General features: G+C 43.7%; 1 protein-coding gene across 5 annotated transcripts in view; it reads right to left on the bottom strand.

Moving 5' to 3' along the window:
- Positions 1-12,517, bottom strand: part of DENND1A (DENN domain containing 1A) — a 153,399-nt gene that overhangs the window by 11,922 nt on the left and 128,960 nt on the right. The gene's annotated exons all lie outside the window — the stretch shown is intronic.

Below are 12,517 nucleotides of genomic sequence, written 5' to 3'. Positions count from 1 at the left end.
GAGAGAGGTGAGAGTTTGGGGTGGCTCCAGGGGCCCCCAGCCCAGTGCGGTGCAAGGTGACAAAGCTGAGCGGGATTTAGAGCATTGTTCCTGGGGAACTGCAGGGAAAAGCCAGGAATCAAGTCAATTCCTCGCTGGATTTTGAGTCTCACATAGCCGCAGAGGCAAGGTTAAATGCTTATCAAATGCAAAATAGCAAAGAAATCCAATTACGTGAGCACACAGCCAAAAGAAAAAAGGTAAACTTCCAGGACAGAAGGGTTGAATGTGCTTATTACTGTCCCCATTACCTTAATGCATGATTATTATATTTTAACTTTTTCTAATTGAATAAAGTTTCCAAACAACCACTATTAATCCAAACAGACCTCCATTAATTAGAAGCAACAACCCTCTCTCTTTCATAATACCACCACCACTTATTTCCAAAGCAGCAGAATGCAAAGAACATCTCTGTTCTGCTTCCTTAACCTTTCTTTGGTCTGTGTTTTTGGCTTTATTATCAGCAATTACTCATATTGCAAGCACCATGTATTCCTCCTTGCAGCATAAAGTATTTCTCAGGAATTCTGGTATTCTGTGGCCCTGGCTGGAAGAGCAGAGGGACCTGGTCACCCCCTTTAGTGCTTGTGTACAAGGCCAGGATAAACCACTTGCTGATACCCACCTCTGTAGGAGCTGCCAAGCCTGAGAGGGAAAAAGCAGCCTGCAAGAAGTATTATTTACACATACAGAAATGTGTTGCAACTACTAAAAGCCAAATAACAGTTCTGAACAACAACAAATTTATGTATATTTGATACAAGCATATTTTTGGGATTGATTATAATAATTTACATTTATCTTGAATTTCCCCTTGATGAATGAAGCCTTTCTGTTCCACTTACTGACACAGCCAGAGGAATGCAACAGGAGCTTTCATTATTACATTTCCAACCTTTTATCAATCACATTGGGAGCAAAGACAGTTGAACCAACCATGTTACAGTGAGGACTATTAATACCCTACAGCTGGGAGATTAAACAGTCTTAACAAGACCTCCACATAATAAATTACTCCATTTGAACAATACAGTTCAGCAACTTTGGTTCAGAGGAATCACAACATGCCCCCTTACACCTGCCAAATGTGGAACACGAGGGCATGGGAGCACTACAGGAACCCCACAGCACATGGAAAGTCTGATCCTAGTGAAACACATCTCCCATGCCCATTGCATTCAAGAGAACACACATAATCATAGTCAATGCTATTTTTTAAACACAGAAAACAGAAATCTTCAGAGGAAAAATCCATAAATATGACTCTATTAAGCTAAACACCCAGAGTTAAAAAGACGGAGGAGAAGAAACACATGCCACTGAAAAGTCACACAGGAACATGCACCAGAGATCAAAAGTTAAAACACACACCCAGTTGCACTTGTTAACCAGTTACCTGCTCATCCAAAACACATTTTAACAAGTTTTAGCAAGATCAGATTTGAAAACTTGCATATCTGTCTCTCTTATGCATGTATGTGTATGGGTAAGGAAGCAAGAAGTAAGATGACTTGGGGGGAACTATATTCATAAAGCTGAATATAATCCTGAATACACAAAAATATCTTCCAATGCTGTGCCAAAAACCAACAGCCCTCCTAAATTAATACTTCTTGCCTGTGCCTTTTAAAAAAAAATAAACATCTGGTGCAGACCCAGCAGGGTGTCCAGTTTTAATGCCATCCTGCATAGTCCATAGGTAAAAACTGTCCTATAGCGAGTGGTTTTGGGGAAAAACTGCTGAGATAAGGTTTCCCTAACACTACAGGCACTGCACTGCCAGTAATTTCTGTGCAGTTCTTCCATGGAAGAGTCCCTTCCTCTGGCCAACCTGCTGGGTCTTCTTTTACACCATGGAATTACCCAGTGTATGTCATCCATAACACGGCACCAATGTTCTACCACCAAAGATCAACCTCGCTTTCTTCAAGTCTATTCACACATGGAGAAGAATTAGGCATCCCAAATTAATTAAAAGCATAACTTGCAGAGAATAAATATTATGTCTTCAGACTTCTGCTTCCTTTCATATTTGAGTTCAGTGCAAGTCTTCAAAAGCTCACTGGCTAAAAACTTCCACCAGCCAGTCTAGCAGGCCTTTGTGTGTAAGAAACCACCGCAAAAGTCAAACCAGACGTGGCCAGAGCAGCCCCAGTTACCTGCAGAGCTGCCCGAGAGCTGCAGGGCTCGCCAGAGAAAAGCAGAACAACCGCGGGTCCCAGGGCTGTGCCGCAGCAGAGAGAAGGCAGTTTAGGAGCAAAATTCACACATGGCTTCTGCGCAGAGTTTGACAATCCAAACTACCAGGGTTTAGTAGTGCTACAAAGAGCGTAACTCAGGCAGTGTTAAGCTGTGGCAGTGAAACAATCCCCAGCTACTCACGGGCCTGGAGGAGCGCTGGATCTTTGGGGGCGGCGGGCGCGGCGGGCGGAGTCTGTGCTGCTGCAGCAAAGTGGAGACTAAATTAAAGTCACCTGCATGGAAACACCTCTGATGTCCTGGCAAAAGCAGCATGAGCATGTGACAGCACGTGATTTACCTTCATACTCACCTCACAAAACGCTGTTTTTCTTACTTTGTTTTTCCAAAGCAGTGACAAACCCCATGGCCTGCGATGCGCCCCGGCGGCACAGGTACCCATGCCGGGCTGAACTCAGCTCCTGCCACACCAAAAGCAGCAGGGACAGCACCAGACAGCCCAAATGGATTGACACATCAAAGATGTTCAGGGCGGATTCTTGGACCTCGAGGTCCAAGTGTTCTAGGCTACATTTTTGCAAATGGAAACCAGGATCTCAAAAACACTTTCACTAAAATCTCGAGTGATTGTAGTGCTTGTGAAAACTTATGGAGAAGGCCTCAAACCAGACTGGAAGAGCATGGAAAAAAACCCCGATTCAGTTAAACTTTTCATGCACTTAAAGGTGAGCTTATGCTCAGATCCTGTCCTGGATTTTACTCCTAAGTGATCAACAATTACAATTGACAATAACAAATCAGGCCTTAAAGCATCACGATGGCCTAGAACCCAAAACTACTTGTGCAAATATCATTTTAGTTCTGTGTAAGTGAAAATGAACATAATACAAATATTCTACATATTTATATTACAATAAACTACTCCTTTGCAGGAGCCAATACTTTCATATCCTTATCCTGTCACTGGATTATTTTTCCAGCTGAGATTTAAATATCACATATGATTAAGCTTTCATCTCTGATCAAAAAATAGTTCTATGTATTTCCACAATAAAGACACATACAAATGTTGCTTTGGGAGAAGATTAAAGGTGCAGAAACTTTTTTGTCTCTTGGACTTCTAACCAGGCATCGTGTTAACTCTCAGAACTGTGACCTCAGTAACAACACAGGCAAACCCATCACTCTGATTCCAGTTTGTGTTATCACTGCAGTGCTCCCAGCAATGGAGTTTGTTGGGAGGTTTGTATGTGCTGCACCACACAGTGCACTGCTGAGCCTCAGGAGATCTCGGAGCGGGGTAAGACAGAACGGCCCAGGGCCAGCAGAGCTCTCTGCACTGAGCAGGGACAGGCCTGGTTAAAGCAGGGCTGTGAAAGCACACCTCCAGCACAGGCAGGAGCAGGCCCAGGCTGGAGGGGAGGCACCCGCAGGGAGCAGGGGCTTTCCCAGAGCTGCACTGCCAGCGCTGGAGCTCCTGCCTGTCACCACAGTGGGATAAGCAATGTTCAAACTCTCTGTGTTTGCTGGGAGAGCCACTGATATGAAGTTAATTTGTTAATGCAGCAAAACACATTGTTTCTAAAGGTCAGCAGGGGAAGATGTGTTGGAATATCAACTTAATTACCTGGGCTGTAGAGAGGAATGGGTACCAACCAACACATGGCTGCAGTGCTAAAAGCTGCTAAATTGCTATTCCAGGTATGGTCCTAAATATATGTACTATAGCTTTTTCTGTGAGAGGAGAAATGTCTAAATTAGCACTTTCTCACCAATTGCTGTTTACCAGCATACCTTTTCCCTCTGGATATTTGCTTAATTGTCTTGTTCTAAATACTTCTGAAGCAACAAGACAGGAAATTTGCAGAAAGCCATTTTTATGACTGCGGATCTGGCACTGCTTTGCTAATTATCAGACAAGTGAGATATGAGATGCTGGAGCAAGAAAAATCTTACATTCACTTTTACACTATCAAAATATTATTTAAATATGATAGATACCACATCTCATAAAATAGCTATTATATACCCAAGGAACTTTCCCAATACAGCTATTCAGAGTTTTATACCAGAGAAAACATTACAAAAGGATAATTCTTGGTCTGTGACATAACAGCTTGTGAGCAGAATATTATCTCAAAATAACTGTGGATGTCTTTTGAGGTTTTTTTAAGTGGTATTCAAAACAGAGTCTTGTGAGTAAATCAGAGGTGCTAGTTCATGTGCAGCAACAAGTGCAACTGGAAGGAAATGCTTAAAGGAAACACAACCAGATGAGAACTGGTTTGTTAATATGTGGAGAAATAAGTGTTTCTCTTTCTCAATTAGCAGTGAGGGTGTTTCCAAAAACTTCCAAAGCAAAGCTCTTCTAGATGAATATCTTATTTCCTTCTGAAATTGAGGACTGGTTTGAAAATACTTCAAAGTCAATCAGCCATGGGAGAGAGATGCCTGGATGAAGCCAGGCTCACACACACCAGGCTGGAGGAGACCTGATGTGCTGACTTTGGGAGAACATGCTGGACTCAACTGTACACTCAATTAAAAAAAAAAAAGGGAGAAAATAACAACACTGAAAAATGTCTGGTACCTAAAAAGATTCAGTAGAGAAAGCAGACAGAATCTACGAGGCAGCTGTTTTATTATCCAGCCAGATCCCTGCACAGCACACTCTGCTTTTTACATGCTCCCATATGTACAGCTCACAAACTGGGATGACAGGAACAGTATATGCTTTACAGCATATATTTTTAATTTACACTCTGAAATACTTCAATGGAAATCTGCTGGGTCCTGTGATAAAAATAATCTCCATGTTTTAAGGGATGCCTCATTCTTCAAGCCACATTTGTAGATTGGGAAGGTAGAACAAATCTGGCAAAAATGCAGCAATGCCTAAAGCTAAAATCCCAAAACATGAGAACACCGCTGTGGATTATTATTGTTGATAACTGATGTTATTCTAAAAACACATGCCTTAAACAATAAACTTCTGGGCTATAGAACTGAATGGTATTTTATTTCTTTTCTCTGTAATTAAAAAAAAAAAATCTGAAGAATTTTGAGAATTACATGGATCTATTTTTTTATGTGTGTTCAGGAGCCTTAGACAGGCCATGCCCAAAGTAGCATGTGCTGTTCTGTGATGTAGATAGGAGGAGTATGATGGTACCTGTGCTTAAAGACCTGTCAAGGCTTCTGGTGACTCCCTAGCTCCAGTAACAGGAAAGTCCCAGTCCCATGCAAACCAGCAGTAAAACCCACAGAAGGTGAAGTCTCAGGAAAATCTGAGACTGTGACCACTTAGTGCTCCACTCTCACTGTCTGTCTGCAGAGCATCAACGCTGACCTCCTCCCATCTATACATGCACTCAGTTCTAAAAAAATGGAAACCACCCCTGAAGCATTAAACTGATATTATCTGGCACTTTGCAGTTTGAGGACTCCTGACATTTTCCAAAGGAGATGCCTGTCAACAGCCTCTTATTTACCTGGCACAGAGCCCAGGTGCTGCAGACCACAGTCTGAAAGCCACTGCACACTGAGCTATGTGCAGTAGGTACTTCTTCCCACAGCAAACGGGTGCCTACAGAGCACACAATATTTAATTCAATTTAGAGTCACTCTGGTTCAAAGAAGCCTCACACATGTTGTTTCCATTTTGTTCCCATGTAGTGAGGCCCTGGATAACAAAGGATCATGCTGCAGACAGTAACTACCCAAGGCAGGAGCAGGCATGGCTTCTGCTGATCCCTTTTCCACCTGCTCTGCTCTGGCCCTGCAGAGCTTTCCCAGCCCTGATCCTCACTGGGCCTTCCTTGGCAATTTGCTCCAGCACTCACCACTGTTTGGGCAGGGGATTCATTTATCATGATTCACTACTCTGAACACACACAAGCTTTTTGTTCTGAGAAGGTGTCAGAAAAAACCAAAGAAATTTCTACACAAAGAATGGACTTTGAGTCCATTTCTTTGAAATACTCATTGTGACAAAGAACTGTTCTCCTTGTCCTCTTGAGCAACCACTGCTGACTTTGTATAATTTCTTCTTATTTCTTTGATATTTTGGCACCACTTTGCACTTCACCTTTTGCACCAGATTTTTTTTCTGGACCCAGCAGTAACAGCAGAATCCTGCACTGACAATACCCACTCCTCAATCCTAGATGGGGAACTCTGTGAACACACAGGGATGCTCTTGGTGCTACACTAAGCCAGGAAGGAACACACGCTATGGACTCTGCACCGCACGGTGGGCCTCACCCTGAAGCAGCACAACTTCATTTGTCCAGGAGGAGAATAAAACTCCAGCTCTCTGTGATGTTGCTGCATAATGACAGGGCCATGAAGGAAAACTCCCTTAACTCATCAAAGCAGGCCCTTTGTGGATTACAGCAAACCAGCAAGGAGGGCTTTTGTACAACTATTCACAGAGGTAAAACTGGCAAGAGGTTGAAAGAGAATCTCACTGAGATGATAATTTTTCCAGAGGATTTCTTCCAATATGAGGTTCATTTTGCTGTGGTTTGTTTTCATTCTGTCTATTCCTTAACATACATGGATGGAGAGACATGTTGCAAAAAATCCCAGACCCCAGGAATATATTTATCCCCATGTGTTAAAGCCTAACCATCTACTACCTCAGCAGAGTTTAAAACCACAGCTAATAGGTTAACAACTGCTTTTCTTCTGCTTCAGATGAAGAATATCAGAAAGCTGGGGGAATATTCAGCTTCCCAATTTGTACTGACTGCTCAGTGCTACTTGCAATGTCTGTTTGACAGGACTGACATTTTGTACCACTGTGAGATGGGAGAACGTGTGACATTTTTATTCATGGTGGCGTACGCCCTTGTAATGATCAGCCCTGGTCGATGTGCTTACTGCAGCAGCCCCGAGCCCTCGGAGAACAAACACGAGCCCGAGGTGCCAGCAGTTTGGCTGCCTTATTAAACACCACCAGGATTCTAACGAAGAGCAACTGCTGGAAAATCTCACTGTCAAATCCTCAAGGACATTATCAACATGGAACTAACTACATATATTTTTCACTTAAAATACTAGAAAATCCAGCAATGCAATATCAAATTTAAAGAAAAAAGCCACGGTGGTTTGTGTGTGTTTTTTAACAGGTCATTTTGCCAGCTTTACATTGGCTTTCTGTGGTCCTGATGCTGGAATTCAAATCAAAGAGATCATGTAACCTACATGATTTAAAATGCTGGAAAATGGACATATCCCTTATTATCTCTTAACAGCTATTTCTCTCTAGCAAGTGGAATACTTGCACAGAAAAAAAAGAAAAAGAAAAAAGACATGTTCCTCATTTAAGGGGTTCTATAAACAGCAATGACTCTCTGCTTCACTCACCTTCATCATTCACCAAGCCAGGCTGCATAACTGGGGGGACACTCTTCCCCACACACCCACAGAAGGACACAGACCCTCCATCTGCAGCCTGGCACTCACAACTGTTTTATGTGGTATTCATCAGCCCAGCTCTGAAGGGCAAATCTAAAAAATGCCTGGCCAAACAAGCACTCACAGTGGGGTCAGCATTTAGTAGAATTATATGTTTCACATACTCTTTCTCTTTAATCTCCTGGTCTAATCCAGTGACCCAGAGGTCAATTCACACAGTTCTGGCCTAACTGTACATATCAACTTCCTAAGTAATACATAAGAAGCCTCTGGATGCTGATCTACATTGATAGAGAAGCAAGTCACCCATAAGACACTGGGAGCTCTCCCCAGCTTGTCAATCTAGGTGATTTGGGTAGCCTTGCATGTACTGATGTATTTATTTTCAATGTATGTATTATTTATAAAGCACAACTCTCCTTCCACATGCCAGCAGTGATGGACCAAGATCTCCCTACGAGATATTTATGGGTTCCTCAGCAGAACAGGTCTAACAAGGAGACTCTGCAGACACGTTACAGCTGCTGTCGCTTGTCACAAGCCCTGGGAGGTCGGCTCTGCCAGCCTTCCCTTCACACATCCAGGCACTGCAGCCCCTGACAGGTGTACTCAGGGCAGCCCCGTGATTCCAGCATCCCTGTGTAAGGAGCACTTCAAATACCGAGACAGCTGGAAAACACTGAAAGCCATGGTCTGCAATGTGCTTTTTCATGGCTGAACACATGTGCTGGATGCAGTCTGGGGCCACAATCTCACTGCAAAGCATGAATTCCTGCATGGCATGGCCCCAGGCCCCCTGCTGCAGGGGCTGGAGAGAACCCAGCTGTGCCTGCTCCTTGGGAAGCCCTGGGGAGCAGGTGCAGGAGGGGCAGAGACCCTGGGCACGCTCTGCAGGTGCTGCTCACATTTGTCCCACTTTGGCACACATGGCCAGTGCAGGCATTCCCTAACTCCCACCGCATGGATTGCCATTTCTGCTAATCCTGCACACCACAAAGTGCAACTTCAATCCAATGCATCATTGTCTTGTCCACTGACGTTGGTCTTACTAGTCTGACTAAGAACACTGTCCCCTGAGAACCTGATGGGACATTTGAGTGGTCTCAAGCAGACATTAGATGGACAAGTGCTTCTGGGCCAAGACATTTGTCTTTCTTTTGAGGTGACTTTTACTGAGTAACATTGAATTCCTTCCTGAAAGGAACAGGCAAATAAAGGAGCAGAAGATATGCTTTCTGAAGACAAAATCATTTTAAAGAACTTATACTTTTGCTAAATCCATAAAGAATCAAATGGAGAGAGGGAGGAAGCCCCATGTGGCTCCAGAGAAAGGAAATGGGAACCCACATTGCTCATCCATGGGGAGGAGTGGAAGGGAGGCTCACTTTCTTAATGAAGGTCCTGCTATTGTCCGAGCAGCTCAGAGTGGCCAGAGGAGGAGCTGGCTCTGCAAGCAGAGCATACAGTTACACGAATATTAGCAAATGAACTTGTTTTCCCCTTTCCCCTTTGGTTTCTACCTCAGTGCCACACAATGCCTGCTGTGATCCAGGGGAATCTGCTATTGTTCCGATGCACCTGGGTGTGAAGGGAGTCACAGGGTCTGGCAGAGGAGCCTTCCTCTCTTCCCTACTTCATCCCTTTTACCCTGGTGATAATCCCTCCTCTGCTGCCTCTGGCCTCAGTGATCCTGTTCTGCATTCCTGGAATGTAGCTGGCTGGTGTTCTCCCCATCTTTCCCCTGACCTCTTAATGCCGTTTAATCTCCTGGAAGAAGAGCACTGCCCTACAAAACAGAGTTGTTTGTTCTGTGTGTCCAAGTGCAGACTGTGACTAGGAAAAATGAACACGTTCATTTACAGCAAAAGGGTTCAAAATAGCAAATAAGGTGGCAATTTCCATGCTGTGGCCTGCAAGAGTTTAAGAGCAGTCAGAATGAGCCAGGGAGAGAACCCAGAGAAGCCTTTCCACAGTCAGACAAGCTGCTTCAGTACATTAGTGCATTTTCCATTTGTTTCATAGCTATTTACATTAGCCCCCAGAGCACTGATTCTCTGTAGTTTGCATCAAGAGTGGAACATGATTGAATCTCTCTACTAAAGATATATGTGGAAGAATCTTTTATATTTTCTTAAGCTTTACACCTTTTGGTGCATATATGGAATTAAATATCCTATTTGCTGGTAAATAAAAACAAGCAATAGAAAACAAAAACCCAGCTAAGCTGACAAAAGACATTCTAATTGTAACAGACACAATTAGAGAGCTGTACAGAACTGCCAGGATCACTTGCTTCTAATGAAATTATTCCCTTTCCCAACAAGTGATGTTTCTGTCAGCTTATCATTTGCTGGTTTAATTGTACTAAATCAGGGGTGCTACTGACTGTGGGAAAGCTCCTAAGGAGGAATGTTCCTAAGTGTAGGTTTGATTTTGAAGCCCTTGGGCTCATCCTGTGTGCTCACACCACCTCTCCCAGACTGGTGGGAAAACTGGGCACAGGTACCAATCCTGTATGAAGCCCGTGGGTCCTGCCAAAGCAGCCCCAACAGCTGCTTGCTCAGACAAGGAACCTGTTCAAAACAGTCACCATGACACTGTGTAGTGTTTATTCTCCAAACAGCTCAAAGACAACACAGACACATGTTCTACCTAAAAGGTATAAGTGTGGGCATGGAAACAAGAGCCCAAACTCCCGAGTCACAAATCACCTGCATTAGTGTCCCACTCTGCCCTGGTTGGGGCTTACTGGGCTCCCAGTGCTGCCCTGCCTGGCACACTGTGAAGGATCCTGAGGACAGGCTCTGGCAACTGAATATGCAGCATGTGTTCGATGCTTTAAGGACATTTTGGTCAGCTTTTAAGACAACAAACCAGAAGAAAGAAGTACTAGGACATTCATAGAATCATTAAGGTTGAAAAGGACTGGAAAAATCATCAAGTCCAACCATCAGCCCAGCACCACAAGAGATATTCTCTGTAGCACTGGATCTTCCACAATAATTAACCTTACTCTTCCCCCAAACTTAGAGCACTACTCACTACTACAAACCTTCCATTTGAATCTTGGCCTTGGCTTGAAAATGGTTCCCTCTTCTCCCCACCCATTAAACCCCGAGCTGCCTGTACTGCTCCTGCTACTTGTTGAGTACAGTTGTGCTGTCCCAGAGCCCATGGTGATAGTTCCTGCATTGGTTGATGCAGGGATCAGTAAGAAAGGTACACTCTGGGTAAAGCATGCAAAGTCCCAGCGCAGGAAAAGCAGTGGTCCCACCCTCCCACAGTGGTGTCTTACTAAGAACACTGTTTAGATCTTTATTTCACTGCCCCAGGCTATCTGGCTAAAATCCTTCTTTTCACCATCAAGGGGAGCTTCCCCACAATGTCTTAGTATTACAGAAAGCATCATTGAAACAATTCCATAACAAACAAGGCTCTCCAATGATGCCTGATCACCACTCACCAAGATGTGCCAGGACATACAGAATCTCCCCCAGTCAGCCAATTACTGCCAAATTTTGGTGAGCCATCAGCTGAGGGGCTCTGCTTTTACAGGCATTTCAAGATATTTTACTGATATTTTTTGTAGGCTAACAACTGCAGATACACAACTGTGTTTGGAAAAGCCAGCAAGTCCCTCACTCTAGGGTGAGAGATAATGAGTTAAAATTAAAGGTTGTTGCTGGCTCGCTAGCCCATCCCCCTTTAGCTAATCTGTCATGTAATGAAGAGAAGCACCCAGCACAGGACAGCTCGCTGCCGGCTCACTTACAGCGAGCTGATTAAGAATGTTCAACCAACAGCAGACTGCAGACCTTTCCGAGGAAAATAAATAGACTGTATGCAAATGTGTTTGTCACTTTGACAGCACGTCTCAATTAAAGGCCCGCGCGGCGGCGGAGCGCTGCTGCAGCGCTGCGGCCGGGCTCCCTGCACCGCCCGCCCCGAGCCGGGCCCTGACCCCAGCGCATGCATGCATTTTAAACCTCGCTGCCAGCCGCACAATGCTGCACTCCGAGAGAGCCCCTGACAATGAGAAAAAAGCCTCTTTCATCCTCTTCAGTTTAGAAGAGCTGTGAATGCACAAACAGCCCTTATTTCAGAGTTCTTGTGCCTTTTTAATTGTTCCCACCTTCTGTATTCTAGACAGAGTTAAAAGTGACATTAAAATCTCTGCCTTTAATCACGAGTTAGAAGCCATCTCCCATTTATACAGTAAATGTTGCTGCTTTTTTCCTCCCCAAAGCCTTAATCTATATTTCATAAACCTGAACATCTTTTCCTTTTGAATGAACGTATGATTTCATTTTTGTTTTGGCATTGGGCTATCAGGAAGAGCAGACCCGTGCCAGGACGAAGGCTGAGTCAGACAGCCCCTACAACTGCTAAGTCAGATCGGTTTTTGGAAACCAACATTTGTAATGTGATGACAGCAATAAGCATTTAGGCAGCAAGCCTCTCCCCACAGCCAGGAAAGCTGATGTGTGTTTCTTTCAACACAGAAAAGTGATCATTAAAAAATTTGAAAGTGACTGTTAAAAAACCTCATGAATTTAAATTTGCACTTACCACTCAAACATATATTTCATTATTCTACTATCATGTTTGAACCATCCATTGTTCACAAAAATCTAAAGGAAAAACTGAAAATTAATTGTAATATTATCTGATTTCTGACTGCTTCAAATGAAATGTAACATGTCCCTGCTGGAGCTAGATGGCTGCATTCCTCCAGTAGCCCCAATTCCTCTCAACTGTAGTGGCACTGAAAGTAACAGAAAAATAGACCTCTACAGAAAATACTTAATTGGAAGAGAATGATTTTTTAAAAGTCTCCAAGAACTTTTAGTGCACT

This window comes from Vidua macroura, chromosome 21, assembly GCF_024509145.1.
Source record: "Vidua macroura isolate BioBank_ID:100142 chromosome 21, ASM2450914v1, whole genome shotgun sequence".
Lineage (NCBI taxonomy): Eukaryota > Metazoa > Chordata > Aves > Passeriformes > Viduidae > Vidua > Vidua macroura.
This window is presented reverse-complemented; position numbering and strand designations above follow the sequence as displayed.